Genomic DNA, 21,360 nt, shown 5'->3' with positions numbered 1-21,360 from the left:
TGAAATGGGGCAAGCTGAAACTATTCTACTTGCAATTGTTCTACTCATTTTTAATAACTATTGTGGTTCCTTGTCTTTGAGATAATTGTACTTACACAAGTATAGCATATGCAATGTACATACTCAAAAGGATTAATTACATATTTACCTACTATTTTACATAATTTCAAAACTTGTCAGAAGGAGAAGTAGCTGTTCCACAGTTTGGAAAGTCATAAAAATGGTTAGAGTGGTGTGCTGATCACATGTATCTCCATACTGAGTGCATAATGCTTCAAGACAGAGGGTGACATGGCAGCTGGTAAACATCCTTGGGCCTTAAAGACCTAAATGAGGGGCACATAATTAACTTAAAGATATTCATATTTAAACATATCACAAATTTGCCAACTGAACCCTTGTGTTTGAGATTCCAGAATTTGACTATTTCTGTTGCCTCAGTTTTTGTTAACTAGATAATGCTCTTGTTCAGCTTAACCCTTACTTAAAAATATGCTTAAATTTAAATAAAAATTCAGACATGACAAATATACTTAAGAGTAAGTAATCCAATGTGTAGGCATACAGTGTGTTAGTAAAATAGTACCGGGCACTGTTATATTTCCCAAACCATCATCCTTTAGTTAAACCAAATAATTGTTGGCACCTACAAATTATCAATACCAGTCAATTTTCACCTTGCTTTTTATAAACTACAGTCTATCAAAACTACAAATTGTCATTATGCAGTCTTTACATACCACCCCAACCCAAAAATCAGTTGTCTAAGGTTATCATTCAACATAAGGTGTGTGCATAACAAATCTGAACAAGGCAGTCAACCAGTAAACTTCTCTGCATCACTCTCTGCGATTCCACATCCAGTTATTACACAGTTAACACCTCTTCGTAAAAATGTGCACAAGAGTTCATGATTGCCACCAAGCTAACATCTCCATGAAAGTGCAGTCCCATTTATACTCACGTTAACAGCTATGTGGTGGTTGCATCAATCAAAATAAGTGTCTCTCTTTGTACAGTAATGCTCATTAAAACCTGCATGGGACAAGTATTTTATTATATTTTCAGCGCAGTGTTAGTTGAAGGACAATTGGACTAACTGTCACTAAATAATCTCAAGCCAGTGGACTACTGCTAGTACTGTGGATTAGTTTAGTACTTGTTCCATAGATCATGAATACGACACTTGGTGATGATGTGGAACGTGTCGGGTTAATAAAAGGTGTCTATACAAGATATTACATTACACAAAATGTTACATGACACTTAATATTTTTAATATTTTTTTGTGGGTGTTGGGGAAATTACCCATTTACTATATCCGAAAATTCATCTAATGAGTAGGAGGAGTTACCATTAAGAAATTCTTTTAATTTCCTTGTAAGTGCTATATGGCTACCTGTCAGACTTTTGATGCTATTAGGTAAGTGACCAGAGACTTTTGTGGCAGCATAATTTACCCCCTTCTGAGCCAAAGTTAGATTTAACCTTGAGTAGTGAAGATCATCCTTTCTGCTAATGTTGTAGCCATGTACACTGCTATTACTTTTGAATTCGTTTAGATTGTTAATAACACATTTCATAAGTGAATTTATACTGAAGCTACAATGAAGATCTCTAGCTCTTTCAGTGTCTGCTGGATGATCTGGGATGAGCTCCAGCAATTATTCTGATTACACGCTTTTGTGCAATGAACACTTTTACTTAATGAGGAATTACCCCAGAATATGGTGCCATATGAAAGCAGAGAATGAAAGTAGGCTCGGTAAGCTAATTTACTGAGATGTAGATTGCCAAAATATGCAGTGACCCTAATAGCATAAGTAGCTGAACTCAAACGTTTCAGCAGATCCTCAGTGTATTTTTTCCAGTTCAACCCCTCTTCAATGCATACATCTAGAAATTTTGAATATTCTACCTTAGATACCAATTTCTGATCAAAGTCTATAGTTATTAATGGTGTCATTCCATTTACTGTGTGTAGTGTGTGTTGACAAAGTATAATGAGAACCCATTTGCAGAGAACCACTTAATGATTTTCTGGAAAACATCATTTACAATTTCACCAGTTAATTCTTGTCTGTCGGGTGTGATAGCTATACTTGTATCATTGGCAAAATGTACCAGCTTTGCATCTTCGTGAATACAGAATGGCAAGTCATAAATATATATTAAGAACAGCAGAGGACCCAAGACCGAACCTTGTGGCACCCCATTGTTGATTGTTCCCCAGTTTGAGAAATCACCAGTTTTTGGCATATTATGTGAATTATTTCAACTTTCTGCACTCTTCCATTTGGGTATGATTTAAATCATTTGAGCACAGTCCCATTCATGCCACAGTACTTAAGCTTATCTAGAAGTATTCCATGATTTACACAGTCGAAAGCCTTTGAGAGATCACAAAAATCCAACATCTTTCACATCAGGTTACTCAGAGCATTTAATATTTCTTTAGTGAAAGTATATAATAGCATTTTCTGTTGGAAAACACTTCTGGAAACCAAACCGACATTTTGTTAAAACTTTATTTTTACAAAGTTGTGAAGCTACTCTACAGTACATTACTTTTTCAAGAATTTTGGATAAGGCAGTCAGAAGAGATTTGGCGGTAGTTGTTGACATCAGACGTATCCTCTTTTTTTGTGCAGTGGTTTAACAATGACATACTTCAGTCCATCTGAGAAAATACCCTGCTTCAGAGAGCTATTACATATGTGGTTAAGAATCCCACTTATTTCTTGGGAACAAGCTTTTATTATCCTGCTGGAAATGCCATCAATTCCATGTGAGCTTTTATTCTTGAGAGTTTACCATCTTCCTAATTTCAGATGGAGAAGTGGGTGGAATTTCAATTATATCAAATGGTGTGGGTAAGGCCTCTTCCATTAACTGCCTTGCGTCTTCTAATGAACATTTAGCTCCTATTTTCTCTAAAACATTTAAAAAATGATTATTCAAAATGTTTGACTTCCGGCTTGTTGTTTATCAAGTTTCCATTTGCTTTGATGGTGATGCCGTCATCCTATACTCTTGGTTTCCCTGTCTCCCTTGTAATAATATTCCAAATTGTTTTGATTTTGTTATCAGAGCTATTAATCTCAGACATGGTGCACAAGCTTCTGGACTTCTTAATAACCTTTTTTAATGTAGCACAATAGTTTTTATAATATTTGGCTGTTTCGGGGTCATTACGCTTTCTTTTTGTTAGATACAGTTCCCTTTTGTGGCTACAAGATATTTTTATTCCTTTAGTAAGCCAAGGTTTCTTACATGGTTTCTTATAATTAGATTTAACTACTTTCTTGGGGAAACATTTTTCTAATTCTTTTACAAGTGTATCACGAAGTAAGTTATATTTTAAATTAGCATCAGGTTCATTGTACACCTCATCCCGATCTTAACTGCTGAAGATTTTCTCTGAAGTTTCTAATTGTTGAGTCATTAATTGAATGCACAACTTTGGAGGGTAGTTTTGAATTACTGAATGGAGCTATGTCATATACTGTAAATAGCTGAGCATCATGATCAGAAAGGCCATTCTCAACAGGACAAGAATTTATGTTTTTAAACTTATCTTTTATGTTTTTTAAACTTATCTTCCCCCCATGAACCATGAACCTTGCGGTTGGTGGGGAGGCTTGCATGCCTCAGCGATACAGATGGCCGTACCGTAGGTGCAACCACAACGGAGGGGTATCTGTTGAGAGGCCAGACAAACATGTGGTTCCTGAAGAGGGGCAGCAGCCTTTTCAGTAGTTGCAGGGGCAACAGTCTGGATGATTGACTGATCTGGCCTTGTAACATGAACCAAAACGGCCTTGCTGTTGTGGTACTGCGAACGGCTGAAAGCAAGGGGAAACTACAGTCGTAATTTTTCCCGAGGACATGCAGCTCTACTGTATGATTAAATGATGGCGTCCTCTTGGGTAAAATATTCCGGAGGTAAAATAGTCCCCCATTCGGATCTCCGGGCGGGGACTACTCAAGAGGACGTCGTTATAAGGAGAAAGAAAACTGGCGTTCTACGGATCGGAGCGTGGAATGTCAGATCACTTAATCGGGCAGGTAGGTTAGAAAATTTAAAAAGGGAAATGGATAGGTTAAAGTTAGATATAGTGGGAATTAGTGAAGTTCGGTGGCAGGAGGAACAAGACTTTTGGTCAGGTGATTACAGGGTTATAAATACAAAATCAAATAGGGGTAATGCAGGAGTAGGTTTAATAATGAAGAAAAAAATAGTAGTGCGGGTTAGCTACTACAAACAGCATAGTGAACGCATTATTGTGGCCAAGATAGACACAAAGCCCATGCCTACTACAGGAGTACAAGTTTATATGCCAACTACCTCTGCAGATGATGAAGAAATAGATGAAATGTATGACGAGATAAAAGAAATTATTCAGGTAGTGAAGGGAGACGAAAATTTAATAGTGATGGGTGACTGGAATTCGTCAGTAGGAAAAGGGAGAGAAGGAAACATAGTAGGTGAATATGGATTGGGGGGAAGGAATGAAAGAGGAAGCCGTCTTGTAGAATTTTGCACAGAGCATAACTTAATCATAGCTAACACTTGGTTCAAGAATCATGAAAGGAGGCTGTATACATGGAAGAAGCCTGGAGATACTGACAGGTTTCAGATAGATCATATAATGGTAAGACAGAGATTTAGGAACCAGGTTTTAAATTGTAAGACATTTCCTGGGGCAGATGTAGATTCTGACCACAATCTGTTGGTTATGAACTGCAGATTGAAACTGAAGAAACTGGAAAAATGTGGGAATTTAAGGAGATGGGACCTGGATAAACTGAAAGAACGAGAGGTTGTAGAGAGTTTCAGGGAGAGCATTAGGGAACAATTGACAGGAATGGGGGAAAGAAATACAGTAGAAGAAGAATGGGTAGCTCTGAGGGATGAAGTGGTGAAGGCAGCAGACGATCAAGTAGGTAAAAAGACGCGGGCTAATAGAAATCCTTGGGTAACAGAAGAAATATTGAATTTAATTGATGAAAGGAGAAAATATAAAAATGCAGTAAATGAAGCAGGCAAAAAGGAATATAAACGTCTCAAAAATGAAATCGACAGGAAGTGCAAAATGGCTAAGCAGGGATGGCTAGAGGACAAATGTAAGGATGTGGAGGCTTGTCTCACTAGGGGTAAGATAGATACTGCCTACAGGAAAATTAAAGAAACCTTTGGAGAGAAGAGAACCACTTGTATGAACATCAAGAGCTCAGATGGCAACCCAGTTCTAAGCAAAGAAGGGAAGGCAGAAAGGTGGAAGGAGTATATAGAGGGTTTATACAAGGGCGATGTACTTGAGGACAATATTATGGAAATGGAAGAGGATGTAGATGAAGATGAAATGGGAGATAAGATACTGCGTGAAGAGTTTGACAGAGCACTGAAAGACCTGAGTCAAAACAAGGCCCCAGGAGTAGACAACATTCCATTAGAACTACTGATGGCCTCAGGAGAGCCAGTCATGACAAAACTCTACCATCTGGTGAGCACGATGTATGAGACAGGCGAAATACCCTCAGACTTTAAGAAGAATATAATAATTCCAATCCCAAAGAAAGCAGGTGTTGACAGATGTGAAAGTTACCGAACTATCAGTTTAATAAGTCACAGCTGCAAAATACTAACGCGAATTCTTTACAGACGAATGGAAAAACTGGTAGAAGCCGACCTCGGGGAAGATCAGTTTGGATTCCGTAGAAATGTTGGAACACGTGAGGCAATACTGACCTTACGACTTATCTTGGAAGAAAGATTAAGAAAAGGCAAACATACGTTTCTATCGTTTGTAGACTTAGAGAAAGCTTTTGACAATGTTGACTGGAATACTCTCTTTCAAATTCTGAAGGTGGCAGGGGTAAAATACAGGGAGCGAAAGGCTATTTACAATTTGTACAGAAACCAGATGGCAGTTATAAGAGTCGAGGGGCACGAAAGGGAAGCAGTGGTTGGGAAAGGAGTGAGACAGGGTTGTAGCCTCTCCCCGATGTTATTCAATCTGTATATTGATCAAGCAGTAAAGGAAACAAAAGAAAAATTCGGAGTAGGTATTAAAATTCATGGAGAAGAAGTAAAAACTTTGAGGTTCGCCGATGACATTGTAATTCTGTCAGAGACAGCAAAGGACTTGGAAGAGCAGTTGAACGGAATGGACAGTGTCTTGAAAGGAGGATATAAGATGAACATCAACAAAAGCAAAACAAGGATAATGGAATGTAGTCGAATTAAGTTGGGTGATGCTGAGGGAATTAGATTAGGAAATGAGACACTTAAAGTAGTAAAGGAGTTTTGCTATTTAGGGAGTAAAATAACCGATGATGGTCGAAGTAGAGAGGATATAAAATGTAGACTGGCAATGGCAAGGAAAGCGTTTCTCAAGAAGGGAAATTTGTTAACATCAAATATAGATTTAGGTGTCAGGAAGTCGTTTCTGAAAGTATTTGTATGGAGTGTAGCCATGTATGGAAGTGAGACATGGACGATAACTAGTTTGGACAAGAAGAGAATAAAAGCTTTCGAAATGTGGTGCTACAGAAGAATGCTGAAGATAAGGTGGGTAGATCACATAACTAATGAGGGGGTATTGAATAGGATTGGGGAGAAGAGAAGTTTGTGGCACAACTTGACTAGAAGAAGGGATCGGTTGGTAGGACATGTTCTGAGGCATCGAGGGATCACAAATTTAGCATTGGAGGGCAGCGTGGAGGGTAAAAATCGTAGAGGGATACCAAGAGATCAATACACTAAGCAGATTCAGATGGATGTAGGTTGCAGTAGGTACTGGGAGATGAAGAAGCTTGCACAGGATAGAGTAGCATGGAGAGCTGCATCAAACCAGTCTCAGGACTGAAGACCACAACAACAACAAACTTATCTTGGTCTATAAAAGTGTTATTTATCAGTGTGCTGCTGTCCTTTACTACCCGAGTAGGAAAATCAATGAGATGTCAAATTGAAAGAACTGAGCGAGACTTCCAGGTCATTCTTCCTATTACACACTTTCAGTGAATCAATATTGAAGTCCCCACAAATAATACTTTGCTTTCCCCTATCTGACAGATCGCACAACAAGGCATCCAAGTTGTCCAGGAATAAATGAAAATTTCCTGAAGGGGACCCATATACTGTTACAATTATAAAAGAGCCGTCCTTCAGTTTGTTGACAAGCACATGCTTCTGTATGTTGCTCAAAACGTTTTTGTATCTAAGCTTTCTACACAGTGATAACTTTTGACATATATGGCAACTCCTCCTCTCACCTTATTCTCTCTACTCATATGTGCAGCTAGTTTATGACCACTGATATTTACTTTTTGAATGTCAGACACAATGTGATGCTCAGACAGGCATAGTGTATCTATTACATTATCAGATTCAGTGTTATCTAAACAAACCAGGAGCTCATCTACTTTATTCTTCAATCCTGGAATATTTTGGTGAAAAAGGTAACATTATTTTTTACTTTACTTTTGTGAGAATCTACTTTTTTCTTTAATCCAGTATTTTGGGTTTGTATTTCTTTAATCCAATATTTTGGTTATATATGGTAACATTATTATTTACTTTCCTATTGTGAGAATTTTGTGAGTTTTGGACCTCTTTAGCAACTGCCTGCCTGAACTTCTCATTGGACACTGATATTAGTCTAAAAGAGGTACATCCATTAGTACTAGTGTCTCCCCCCCCCCCCCCCCCCCTCCACCCCATATGGATTTCGCTAACAACCCTGCCAGTTTACCCTTCCATTTCCTATTGAGTTGTAGGCCATGCCTTGTGAAATCCCCCCTATCAGTAGCCTCGACAGGAACCAAACCAGTGTCTGACAGAGTGGCTGCCCTACGCAACTGATCCAACTCCATATTTACCCTCCTGACAGAGCGGTTCAACTGGGGCTGATCATGCCTCACGAAAGCAGGCACCAGCCCAACATTGGTATGGGTCATAGCTGAGGCTATTTTCACCAGGTCACACTGAATACTGTAGTCCTGATCCCTATTAATACTGTTTCTCACTCCACCCACTATCATCACATGATCCTGCTTTGTGAAACCCTTGCACAAGGAACCTATATCTTCTACCACCTGGCTAAGACATGCACTTGGCTTGAAAAAGGTTGTGACCTGCTACCTGTCACCTAATTTTTCCTGCAAAATCTGGCCCACACCTCTTCCATGGCTGCTACCTAGCAACTGATCTTTCCTCTTACTTTCTACTTTTTTTGAAACAGTTGGTTTCCTAGTGAGATTCTGTTGCATCTGAACATCATCTACTTCTACTGGAGCCTCTTCTGTGCTTAACTGTGGTAGCAAGGCAAATCTATTGGTTGTGCCGATTGGGAAACTGTCAGACACTGTCCTCTTTCTGTGGCCCCTGTTCCCAGCTACCACTTCCCACTGCTGTTTACCCCCCACCTCCCCACCCCCCCCCCCCCCCCATCTCTTCAGTTCCTCCCTGGTTCTGTCCAAATCAGCCTGAAGGGCTCTAAATTTTCTCCTCCTGTTCAGCTATAATCCTATCTCTTGAGCAAACCATGCAAAAGAATGGAAGAGTCTATTTTGCTTCCCCAATTCCCACACCGTTACAATTTCCCCAATGAAACCACCTGTCGCAACAGCTGCACAAAACCCCTGAACTAACTTTCGTACTGCAGCTCACACACTTGGTATCCATGGTAGTTTAGAAATTAGTGAAGAGGTTTACTAAGTGATAACGATAAAATATTAAATACAGATGCAAAAGGACACCAAATATGTTTTGGAAACTAATATGTAAGTAAACTATTACCAAATGCACTTAAATTTGTGGTATAACACTATATAGATACGTATGCAATATACGGTTGTATGATCATATCAGTCCTTCATACTCCCAGCTAGGTTGGATACGCCCACATAAGGCAAACGATCTCCACACGATGTGCTTACTTCATTGATTTCTTAGCCACTGGTGCCCCCAATACTTATCTTCTCACATTAAACACCTATCATCATTCCACAACCGCAATACCAGATCGGATACGTCTAGCATCTTGGCTGTACCTTTACATAACACAAAACCTTCCTCCATGTCATTCTCCATCTCAGCCATACAACTATGGAATGCACTCCCCTGTGATCTGAGTCTTACCCAGAACCACTCAACATTCAAGAGGGAACTCAAGACTTAAATATTTGGGATGGTATAGCCACCATTGTTGTGCCCCTCTCATCTTTTTCTTTCTCCTCTCCATCATAGCTTCGAATTTTACCATTCTATTTCTCTTCCTCTAACCTACCTACCTCTTCTATATCTCTTTCACCCCATTCTATCGTTTTATGTCTCTGCTTGATGAGAATAACTCACAAGCTGCAAGAATATAACGAGAAAATTCCCAACTAGCAATAGGACTGACATTCATAAAAGAAAAATATGTTTACTTTCATATACATAATAATAATAATAATAATAATAATAATAATAATAATAATAATAATAATAATAACAACATCATTTATTACCAGATACCCGGAATTAAAATTTTTTAACAGAACAACGACTAGCTGATCAGATCCGTGTAATAATCAAAAATAACAGGATACCCCAGTCAGAATTAGAAAACATCAAACAACAAGTACAACAAATACTGGAACAAAATAATGTGCAATCAGAAGAAGAAGAAAACACAGTAATGGACTCAAACATCCCAGAGCAAACAAACAAAGACCAACACGCATTAATTAAACAATCAGAGGAAAACGAAATCTTAAGACAGCCACCAGAACAAGCACAAATAGAACACGAAGAGACACACGTGTTAGATATAGAAGAGAAATTTCAGCTGACATATATAGAATACAAAGACACAAATACAGACATTAGACCATTCTTGCATAGACCGCCAAATAACCCCCAAGTCGAAACAACAATAAAAACTATCAACACAATCATACACAACAAAATAAATGAAAACACAACTATGGAAGAGTTACAACTACTGGTTTATATAGGAGCACTCACTACACTAAATATACACACCAGGCAGAGATCAGAACAAACCAACACACAGAAGAAACGCACAAAACCAGCATGGCAACACAGGTTACAGATCAGAATAGAAAAACTGAGAAAAGACATCGGACAGCTAACACAATTTATAAGAAATGAAATATCAGACAAAAAACGAAAAAGGTTAGGTAAAATCTCACAACAAGAAGCAATAGAGCAATTAGATGAAAAAAAGCAGAAATTGCAAGCATTGGCCAAACGACTTAGAAGATACAAAAAAGTGAAAATAGAAGGAAACAAAACCAAACATTCAACACAAACCAAAAGAGATTTTACCATACAATGGATAACACACACATTAAAATAGACAATCCACCAAACATAACAGACATGGAACACTTCTGGAGCAGAATATGGTCAAACCCGGTACAACATAACAGGCATGCACGGTGGATACAAGCAGAAACAGACACATACAAGATGATACCACAAATGCCTGAAGTGATAACTTTGCAACATGAAGTCACCCGAGCAATTAATTCTACACACAATTGGAAAGCCCCTGGAAATGATAAAATAGCAAATTACTGGCTAAAGAAGTTCACCTCAACACATTCACATCTAACTAAGTTATTTAACAGTTACATTGCAGACCCATACACATTCCCTGATACACTTGCACATGGAATAACCTATCTGAAACCTAAAGATCAAGCAGACACAGCAAACCCAGCTAAATATCGCCCCATAACATGCCTACCAACAATATACAAAATATTAACTTCAGTCATCACACAGAAATTAATGACACATACAACACAGAACAAAATTATAAATGAAGAACAAAAAGGCTGCTGCAAAGGAGCACGAGGATGTAAAGAGCAACTGATAATTGATACAGAGGTGACATATCAAGCTAAAACTAAACAAAGGTCCCTACACTACGCATACATTGATTACCAAAAAGCCTTTGATAGTGTACCCCACTCATGGTTACTACAGATTTTGGAAATATACAAAGTAGATCCTAAATTGATACACTTTCTAAACACAGTAATGAAAAACTGGAAAACCACACTTAATATCCAAACAAATTCAGATAGCATCACATCACAGCCAATACAGATTAAGCGTGGAATATACCAAGGAGACTCATTAAGTCCTTTCTGGTTCTGTCTTGCTCTGAACCCACTATCCAACATGCTAAATAATACAAATTATGGATACAATATTACTGGAACATATCCACACAAAATCACACATTTGCTATACATGGATGATCTAAAACTACTGGCAGCAACAAATCAACAACTCAACCAATTACTAAAGATAACAGAAGTATTCAGCAATGATATAAATATGGCTTTTGGAACAGACAAATGTAAGAAAAATAGCATAGTCAAGGGCAAACACACTAAACAAGAAGATTACATATTGGATAACCACAGCGACTGCATAGAAGCGATGGAAAAAACAGATGCCTATAAATACCTAGGATACAGACAAAAAATAGGAATAGATAATACAAATATTAAAGAAGAACTAAAAGAAAAATATAGACAAAGACTAACAAAAATACTGAAAACAGAATTGACAGCAAGAAACAAGACAAAAGCTATAAATACTTATGCTATACCAGTATTGACCTACTCATTTGGAGTAGTGAAATGGAGTGACACAGACCTAGAAGCACTCAATACACTTACACGATCACAATGCCACAAATATAGAATACATCACATACATTCAGCAACAGAAAGATTCACATTAAGCAGAAAGGAAGGTGGAAGGGGATTTATAGATATAAAAAACCTACATTATGGACAGGTAGACAATTTAAGAAAATTCTTTCTAGAACGAGCAGAAACTAGCAAAATACACAAAGCAATCACTCATATAAATACATCAGCTACACCATTGCAATTTCATAACCACTTCTACAACCCTTTAGATCACATAATATCAACAGATACAAAGAAAGTAAATTGGAAAAAGAAAACACTACACGGCAAGCACCCGTATCATCTGACACAGCCACACATCGATCAAGACGCATCCAACACATGGCTAAGGAAAGGCAATATATACAGTGAGACGGAAGGATTCATGATCGCAATACAGGATCAAACAATAAACACCAGATATTACAGCAAGCATATTATTAAAGATCCCAACACCACAACAGATAAATGCAGACTTTGCAAACAACAAATAGAAACAGTAGATCACATCACAAGCGGATGTACAATACTAGCAAATACAGAATACCCCAGAAGACATGACAATGTAGCAAAAATAATACATCAACAACTTGCCATAAAACATAAACTAATAAAACAACACGTTCCCACATACAAGTACACACCACAAAATGTACTGGAGAATGATGAATACAAATTATACTGGAACAGAACGATTATAACAGATAAAACAACACCACATAACAAACCTGACATCATACTCACCAATAAAAAGAAGAAATTAACACAACTAATTGAAATATCCATACCCAACACAACAAATATACAGAAGAAAACAGGGGAAAAAATTGAAAAATACATCCAACTGGCTGAGGAAGTCAAGGACATGTGGCATCAGGATAAAGTCGACATTATCCCAATTATACTATCAACTACAGGAGTCATACCTCACAATATTCACCAGTACATCAATGCAATACAGCTACATCCAAACATATATATACAACTACAAAAATCTGTAATTATTGATACTTGTTCAATTACCCGAAAGTTCCTAAATGCAATATAACATATACCATACAGTTACAAGGAAGTCACGCTTGACCGTGGTCCGCGTCACGTTCCATTTTTAACCAGACTTAAGTCTGAGAAAAAAAAAAGTCAATAATAATAATAATAATAATAATAATAATAATAATAATAATAATAATAATAATAATAATAATAATAATAATAATAATAATAATAATAATAATAATAATAATAATAATAATAATAATTACTATTATTATTGTCATTGTTATTATTGTCATTTTTTTTTTCTCAGACTGTTAAGTCTGGTTAAAAATGGAACGTGACGCGGACCTTGATCAAGCGTGACTTCCTTGTAACTGTATGGTATATGTTACATTGTATTTAGGAACTTTCGGGTAATTCAACATGTATCAATAATTACAGATTTTTGTAGTTGTGTATATATATGTTTGGATGTAGCTGTATTGCATTGATGTACTGGTGGATATTGTGAGGTATGACTCCTGTAGTTGATAGTATAATTGGTATAATGTCGACTTTATCCTGATGCCACATGTCCTTGACTTCCTCAGCCAGTTGGATGTATTTTTCAATTTTTTCTCCTGTTTTCTTCTGTATATTTGTTGTGTTGGGTATGGATATTTCAATTAGTTGTGTTAATTTCTTCTTTTTATTGGTGAGTGTGATGTCAGGTTTGTTATGTGGTGGTGTTTTATCTGTTATAATCGTTCTGTTCCAGTATAATTTGTATTCATCATTCTCCAGTACATTTTGTGGTGTGTACTTGTATGTGGGAACGTGTTGTTTTATTAGTTTATGTTTTATGGCAAGTTGTTGATGTATTATTTTTGCTACATTGTCATGTCTTCTGGGGTATTCTGTATTTGCTAGTATTGTACATCTGCTTGTGATGTGATCTACTGTTTCTATTTGTTGTTTGCAAAGTCTGCATTTATCTGTTGTGGTATTGGGATCTTTAATAATATGCTTGCTGTAATATCTGGTGTTTATTGTTTGATCCTGTATTGCGATCATGAATCCTTCAGTCTCACTGTATATATTGCCTTTTCTTAGCCACGTGTTGGATGCGTCTTGATCTATGTGTGGCTGTGTTAGATGATACGGGTGCTTGCCATGTAGTGTTTTCTTTTTCCAATTTGCTTTCTTTGTATCTGTTGATGTTATGTGATCTAAAGGGTTGTAGAAGTGGTTATGAAATTGCAATGGTGTAGCTGATGTATTTATATGAGTGATTGCTTTGTGTATTTTGCTAGTTTCTGCTCGTTCTAGAAAGAATTTTCTTAAATTGTCTACCTGTCCATAATGTAGGTTTTTTATATCTATAAATCCCCTTCCACCTTCCTTTCTGCTTAATGTGAATCTTTCTGTTGCTGAATGTATGTGATGTATTCTATATTTGTGGCATTGTGATCGTGTAAGTGTATTGAGTGCTTCTAGGTCTGTGTCACTCCATTTCACTACTCCAAATGAGTAGGTCAATATTGGTATAGCATAAGTATTTATAGCTTTTGTCTTGTTTCTTGCTGTCAATTCTGTTTTCAGTATTTTTGTTAGTCTTTGTCTATATTTTTCTTTTAGTTCTTCTTTAATATTTGTATTATCTATTCCTATTTTTTGTCTGTATCCTAGGTATTTATAGGCATCTGTTTTTTCCATCGCTTCTATGCAGTTGCTGTGGTTATCCAATATGTAATCTTCTTGTTTAGTGTTTTTCCCCTTGACTATGCTATTTTTCTTACATTTGTCTGTTCCAAAAGCCATATTTATATCATTGCTGAATACTTCTGTTATCTTTAGTAATTGGTTGAGTTGTTGATTTGTTGCTGCCAGTAGTTTTAGATCATCCATATATAGCAAATGTGTGATTTTGTGTGGGTATGTTCCAGTAATATTGTATCCATAATTTGTATTATTTAGCATGTTGGATAGTGGGTTCAGAGCAAGACAGAACCAGAAAGGGCTTAATGAGTCTCCTTGGTATATTCCACGCTTAATCTGTATTGGCTGTGATGTGATGTTATCTGAATTTGTTTGGATATTAAGTGTGGTTTTCCAGTTTTTCATTACTATGTTTAGAAACTGTATCAATTTAGGATCTACTTTGTATATTTCCAATATCTGTAGTAACCATGAGTGGGGTACACTATCAAAGGCTTTTTGGTAAAAATGTATGCGTAGTGTAGGGACCTTTGTTTAGTTTTCGCTTGATATGTCACCTCTGTATCTATTATCAGTTGCTCTTTACATCCTTGTGCTCCTTTGCAGCAGCCTTTTTATTCTTCATTTATAATTTTGTTCTGTGTTGTATGTGTCATTAATTTCTGTGTGATGACTGAAGTTAATATTTTGTATATTGTTGGTAGGCATGTTATGGGGCGATATTTAGCTGGGTTTGCTGTGTCTGCTTTATCTTTAGGTTTCAGATAGGTTATTCCATGTGCAAGTGTATCGGGGAATGTGTATGGGTCTGCAATGTAACTGTTAAATAACTTAGTTAGATGTGAATGTGTTGAGGTGAACTTCTTTAGCCAGTAATTTGCTATTTTATCATTTCCAGGGGCTTTCCAATTGTGTGTAGAATTAATTGCTCGGGTGACTTCATGTTGCAAAGTTATCACTTCAGGCATTTGTGGTATCATCTTGTATGTGTCTGTTTCTGCTTGTATCCACCGTGCATGCCTGTTATGTTGTACCGGGTTTGACCATATGTTGCTCCAGAAGCGTTCCATGTCTGTTATGTTTGGTGGATTGTCTATTTTAATGTGTGTGTTATCCATTGTATGGTAAAATCTCTTTTGGTTTGTGTTGAATGTTTGGTTTTGTTTCCTTCTATTTTCACTTTTTTGTATCTTCTAAGTCATTTGGCCAATGCTTGTAATTTCTGCTTTTTTTTTTCATCTAATTGCTCTATTGCTTCTTGTTGTGAGATTTTACCTAACCTTTTTCGTTTTTTTGTCTGATATTTCATTTCTTATAAATTGTGTTAGCTGTCCGATGTCTTTTCTCAGTTTTTCTATTCTGATCTGTAGCCTGTGTTGCCCCCCTGCGGGTCCGGGGATTAGAATAGGCCCGAGGTATTCCTGCCTGTCATAAGAGGCGACTAAAAGGAGTCCATCCCCCTCACGGGGGTAGTTAGCGCCTGCGTCCGGAGACGGACGGTTCCACGACCTATAATTGTGGTCTTTTTGGTTTTTCACTTCTCGTTTCTTCCTTCCTTTTGTTGGTTCCTTTTTTTGCTCTTCTCCACCTCACTGTCTTCCTTACTCTTTCCCTTGACTTCTCCTTGCCTTCTCATTGCCTTCTTCTCCTTGCCTTCTCATTGCCTTCTTCTCCTTGCCTTCTCTGATCTCCGCCTCGGCGTTTGAGACAGTCTGTCCTCTTTCTCCCTCTCTCTCCTCTTTTTCCTCTTCTTTCTTTCTTCCTTCCTTCCTCCCTCCCTGTGCGTGCCTGAGGGCCGACCCACGCGTTCGCACGCGTAGCCGGTGACGGGGTAACGCGTAAGTCCCAGCCCTGGGTAGACATGTAAGGCACGCGCGTACCCCCTGGTAAAGGCCAGGCCCGGGGAGGGGTGATTGCCTGAGCTGATACCTTCTGACCATGCCGATTGGTCCCTCCGTCTGTTTCTCGGGAGGTGTGACCTGAGGTGTAAACATTCACCTAAGGCGGGAGTGCCCTCTGAGAGGGTCCCCACAAGGAAGGAGCGCGCCATCGGAGACGCTGGCAATCATGGGGGATTCCTCCGCAATGGATTCTACTCCATCGCTTTCGACTTCTGCCCAAAAACGGAAACGTGACCAGCCACCAGTGACAAAAGTACTACCGCCTGCCCCACAGTTCCTCGTCTTTCTCGATCTGAGGACGGAAAGGATTTTTCCTGTGTCAACCCTTTCGTTATCCAGAAGGGCGTAGATGCCACAGCCGGATCTGTCAAATCTTGTACCAGGTTGCGTAACGGTACCTTATTACTAGAAACTGAGAGTGCCTTTCAGGCACAAAAACTGCTTCGGGCCACACTCCTGTACACGTTCCCTGTCCGGGTGGAGGCCCACCGAACTTTGAATTCGTCTCGTGGTGTAGTCTATACTAGCTCCCTCGACGGATTGACTGACGAGGAGATTCAATCTTTCCTCGCTGAGCAGGGCGTGACGGCTGTCCATAGGGTCATGAAAAAGGTCAACAATGACCTTGTACCGACCCGGACACTTTTCTTGACCTTCGATAGTGTTAAGCTGCCATCGCGCATCAAGGCGGGCTACGAGGTTATTTCTGTTCGCCCCTATGTCCCGACACCTACGCGCTGCTACCAGTGTCAGCGTTTCAATCACACTCGACAGTCTTGTTCCAATGCGGCTAAATGTGTCACTTGTGGCATGGATGCCCATGAGGGTGACTGTCCACCTCCGTCTCCTCGTTGTGTGAACTGTCAGGGTGACCATGCCGCATCCTCCCGCGACTGTCCTGTCTATAAGGAAGAACGCTGTATCCAAGAAATTCGGGTCAAAGAGAAAGTGTCCACCTCGGCTGCTCGCAAGCTATTGGCTAGTAGGAAGCCCGCGCTGCTCCCAGCGGGGAAATACAGTACTGTCCTCGCCTCTCCTCAGACTACCAGGGAGGTAGCAACCCAGACATGCGATCTGACCTTCAGCACCACGGTCGTCCGTTTGGCCAGTGCTAAGATCGTGCGGTCAACGTCTCCTCTTCCTCCCATCACTCCACAGACACCAGCCCCTTCATCAGCTTCTGCTAAGATGAAGACCCCGAAGTCAGATGCACGGGCCTTCAAGAAGGAACCATCCCGTGCAGACTTCCTACGTATCTCGACCTCCCAGCCTTCGACCGGTACTTCCACCAAACGTCCTTCCAAAAAGGCTCATAGGAAGCACAGTTCTCCTTCTCCGCCACGGCGCATTTCTTCTCCTGCGCCACCCAGCGGTTGCCGCCCCAGGCAGTCATCCGTTTCGCCTGGCCGCACCGCTGGTAGCCGAACATCTGGCCGTTCACCGGCGGAGGAAGCTCCCCCTCCCGGCCATCCTCCCGAGATGGCCGTAGAACCTATCGACCCAATGGACGATGACTGTCCGCCTACTGATAGCGGCGGCAGTGCTCGCTCACAGCCAGGCCCTCAGCGGCCTTCGAGGTGACCCCTTCTTTCATCTTCCTTTTCTTACGATAGCACTTATTCACTGGAATATTCGCAGCATTCGCTCCAACCGAGAGGACTTGAAGTTGCTGCTCCGCTTGCACCGTCCGCTCGTCGTAGCCCTCCAGGAAATGAAGCTACGCCCATGCGATCAAATTGCCTTGGCACACTACACCTCTGTGCGTTTTGACCTACCCCCTGTGGTAGGTATCCCAGCTCATGGAGGGGTTATGTTGCTGGTCCGGGATGATATTTACTACGATCCCATCACGTTGCACACCGGCCTGCAGGCAGTTGCCATCCGCATTACTCTCCCCACTTTTACGTTTTCCTTTTGTACCGTTTACACTCAGTCATCTGCCGTTACCAGGGCAGACATGATGCAACTTATTTCTCAGCTACCTGCACCATTTTTGTTAACTGGAGACTTCAATGCCCACCATCCCCTTTGGGGCTCTCCAGCATCCTGCCCAAGGGGCTCCTTGTTAGCAGACCTTTTCAACCAGCTCAATCTTGTCTGCCTCAATACTGGCACCCCTACTTTTCTTTCGGACACATCTCACACCTATTCCCATTTAGACCTCTCTATATGTACTCCCCAACTTGCACGCCGGTTTGAGTGGTATGCACTTTCTGATACATATTCGAGCGACCACTTCCCGTGTGTTATCCATCTCCTGCAGCATACCCCCTCTCCGTGCTCCTCTAGTTGGACCATCTCTAAGGCAGACTGGGGGCTCTTCTCTTCCAGGGCGACCTTTAAGGATCAAACCTTCCCAAGCTGCGATCGTCAGGTCGCCCACCTCACGGAAGTCATTCTCGCTGCTGCTGAATATTCCATCCCTCACCCTACTTCTTCTCCACGTCACGTACCGGTCCCCTGGTGGTCCGCAGCATGTAGAGACGCTTTACGTGCTCGTCGACGTGCTTTACGCACCTTTAAACGCCACCCTACAGTGGCGAATTGTATCAATTATAAACGATTATGTGCTCTGTGTCGTCGTATTATTAAAGAAAGCAAGAAAGCCAGCTGGGCTGCTTTCACAAGCACCTTCAACAGTTTTACTCATTCTGTTGTCTGGGGTAGCCTGCGCCGGCTATCTGGCACTAAGGCCCACTCACCAGTTTCTGGCTTGAAGGTCGCGAATGACGTCCTTGTGGCCCCTGAGGCTGTCTCCAATGCCTTCGGCCACTTTTTCGCAGAGGTTTCGAGCTCCGCTCATTACCACCCTGCCTTCCTCCCCCGCAAACAGGCAGAGGAGGCTAGGCCACCTAACTTCCGCTCCTCGAATTGTGAAATTTATAATGCCCCATTCACCATGTGGGAACTCGAAAACGTACTTGGCCGATCACGGTCCTCCGCTCCAGGGCCTGATTCTATTCATATTCAGATGCTGAAGAACCTTTCTCCTGCGGGTAAAGGTTTTCTTCTTCGTACATACAATCGCATCTGGATTGAGGGACATGTTCCCGCATGCTGGCGCGAGTCTATTGTTGTCCCGATTCCTAAGCCGGGGAAGGACAAGCACTTGCCTTCCAGTTATCGACCTATCTCGCTTACCAGCTGTGTCTGTAAAGTGATGGAGCGAATGGTTAACTCTCGATTGGTTTGGCTGCTCGAGTCTCGACGCCTACTTACCAATGTACAATGTGGATTTCGTAGGCGCTGCTCTGCTGTTGACCATCTGGTTACCTTGTCGACCTTCATTATGAATAACTTCTTGCGGAAGTGCCCGACCGCGGCTGTGTTCTTTGATTTGGGGAAGGCTTACGACACCTGTTGGAGGGCGGGCATTCTCCGCACCATGCATACATGGGGCCTTCGCGGTCGCCTCCCTCTTTTTATTCGTTCCTTTTTAATGGATCGACAGTTCAGGGTACGTGTGGGCTCTGTCCTGTCCGACACCTTTCGCCAGGAGAATGGGGTGCCACAGGGCTCAGTTTTGAGCGTCGCTCTCTTTGCCATCACGATCAATCCAATAATGGATTGCCTCCCAGCTGATGTCAGGCTCCCTTTTCGTGGACGATTTTACCATCTATTGCAGCACGCAGTGTACACGTGTCCTGGAGCGCTGTCTTCAGCGTTCTCTTGACAGTCTTTACTCCTGGAGTGTCGCCAATGGCTTCCGTTTTTCTGCCGAGAAGACGGTCTGTATTAACTTCTGGCGCTACAAAGAGTTTCTCCCACCGTCCTTACGACTCGGTCCCGTTGCTCTCCCAATCGTGGAGACAACCAAATTTTTAGGCCTTACATTTGACAGGAAACTTAGCTGGTCTCCACATGTGTCATATTTGGCCGCCCGTTGTACCCGTTCTTTAAATGTCCTCCGTGTTCTCAGTGGTATGTCGTGGGGAGCGGATCGAACCGTCCTACTTTGTCTATATCGGTCGATCGTCCGCTCCAAGCTGGATTATGGGAGCTTCGTATACTCCTCTGCACGGCCATCCATCTTACGCCGCCTCAACTCCATACAACATCGGGGTTTACGACTTGCGATCGGAGCGTTTTGTACTAGTCCCGTAGAGAGTCTTCATGCTGACGCTGGCGAATTGCCACTCACCTACCGGCGCAATATACTGCTTTGTCGGTATGCCTGTCGGTTACCGTCAATGCCCGACCATCTGTCTTATCGTTCCTTTTTTGACGACTCTCTCGACCGTCAATACGGGTTGTATGTCTCTGCCCTGCTACCCCCTGGAGTTCGCTTTCGTCGCCTCCTTCAACACCTTAATTTTTCACTCCCTGCAACCTTTCGAGTGGGCGAGAGCCACACGCCACCTTGACTCCAGGCTCAGGTCCGCGTTCACCTTGACCTCAGCTCGCTCCCAAAAGAGGTTACCCCGGTTCGGTCTACCACTCCCGTTTTTTGGAACTTTGTTCGAAGTTCATCAACATGACTTTCATTTATACAGATGGCTCTAAGACCAATGACGGGGTCGGGTGTTCCTTTATTGTCGGGGCACAAAGTTTCAAATACCGGCTCCATGGCCATTGTTCGGTCTTCACAGCTGAGCTCTTTGCCCTCTACCAGGCTGTTCTTTACATCTGCCGCCACCAACATTCTGCTTATGTCGTCTGCTCCGACTCCCTGAGCGCCATCCAGAGCCTCAGTGATCCGTACCTGGTTCACCCTTTTGTACATCGGATCCAACGCTCTCTTCAGCAGCTGGTGGACGTCGGTTCTCCGGTTAGCTTTATGTGGGTTCCTGGCCGTGTCGGTATCCCTGGGAACGAAGCTGCAGATGCTGCGGCCAAGGCTGCGGTCCTCCAGCCTCAGACAGCTTCTTGTTGTGTCCCTTCGTCCGATTTTAGCAGGGTCATTTGTCAGGGCATTTTATTGCTGTGGCATGCCGATTGGGCTGCACTTACAGACAACAAGCTTCGAGCCATAAAACCTCTTCCCGTGGCTTGGACGTCCTCCTCACGCCCTTCTCGGCGGGAGGAGGTAGTTTTGGCC

This window comes from Schistocerca cancellata, chromosome 4 (assembly GCF_023864275.1).
Source record: "Schistocerca cancellata isolate TAMUIC-IGC-003103 chromosome 4, iqSchCanc2.1, whole genome shotgun sequence".
Lineage (NCBI taxonomy): Eukaryota > Metazoa > Arthropoda > Insecta > Orthoptera > Acrididae > Schistocerca > Schistocerca cancellata.
The sequence above is the reverse complement of the archived record's forward strand: the minus strand, read 5'-3'. Positions refer to the sequence as shown.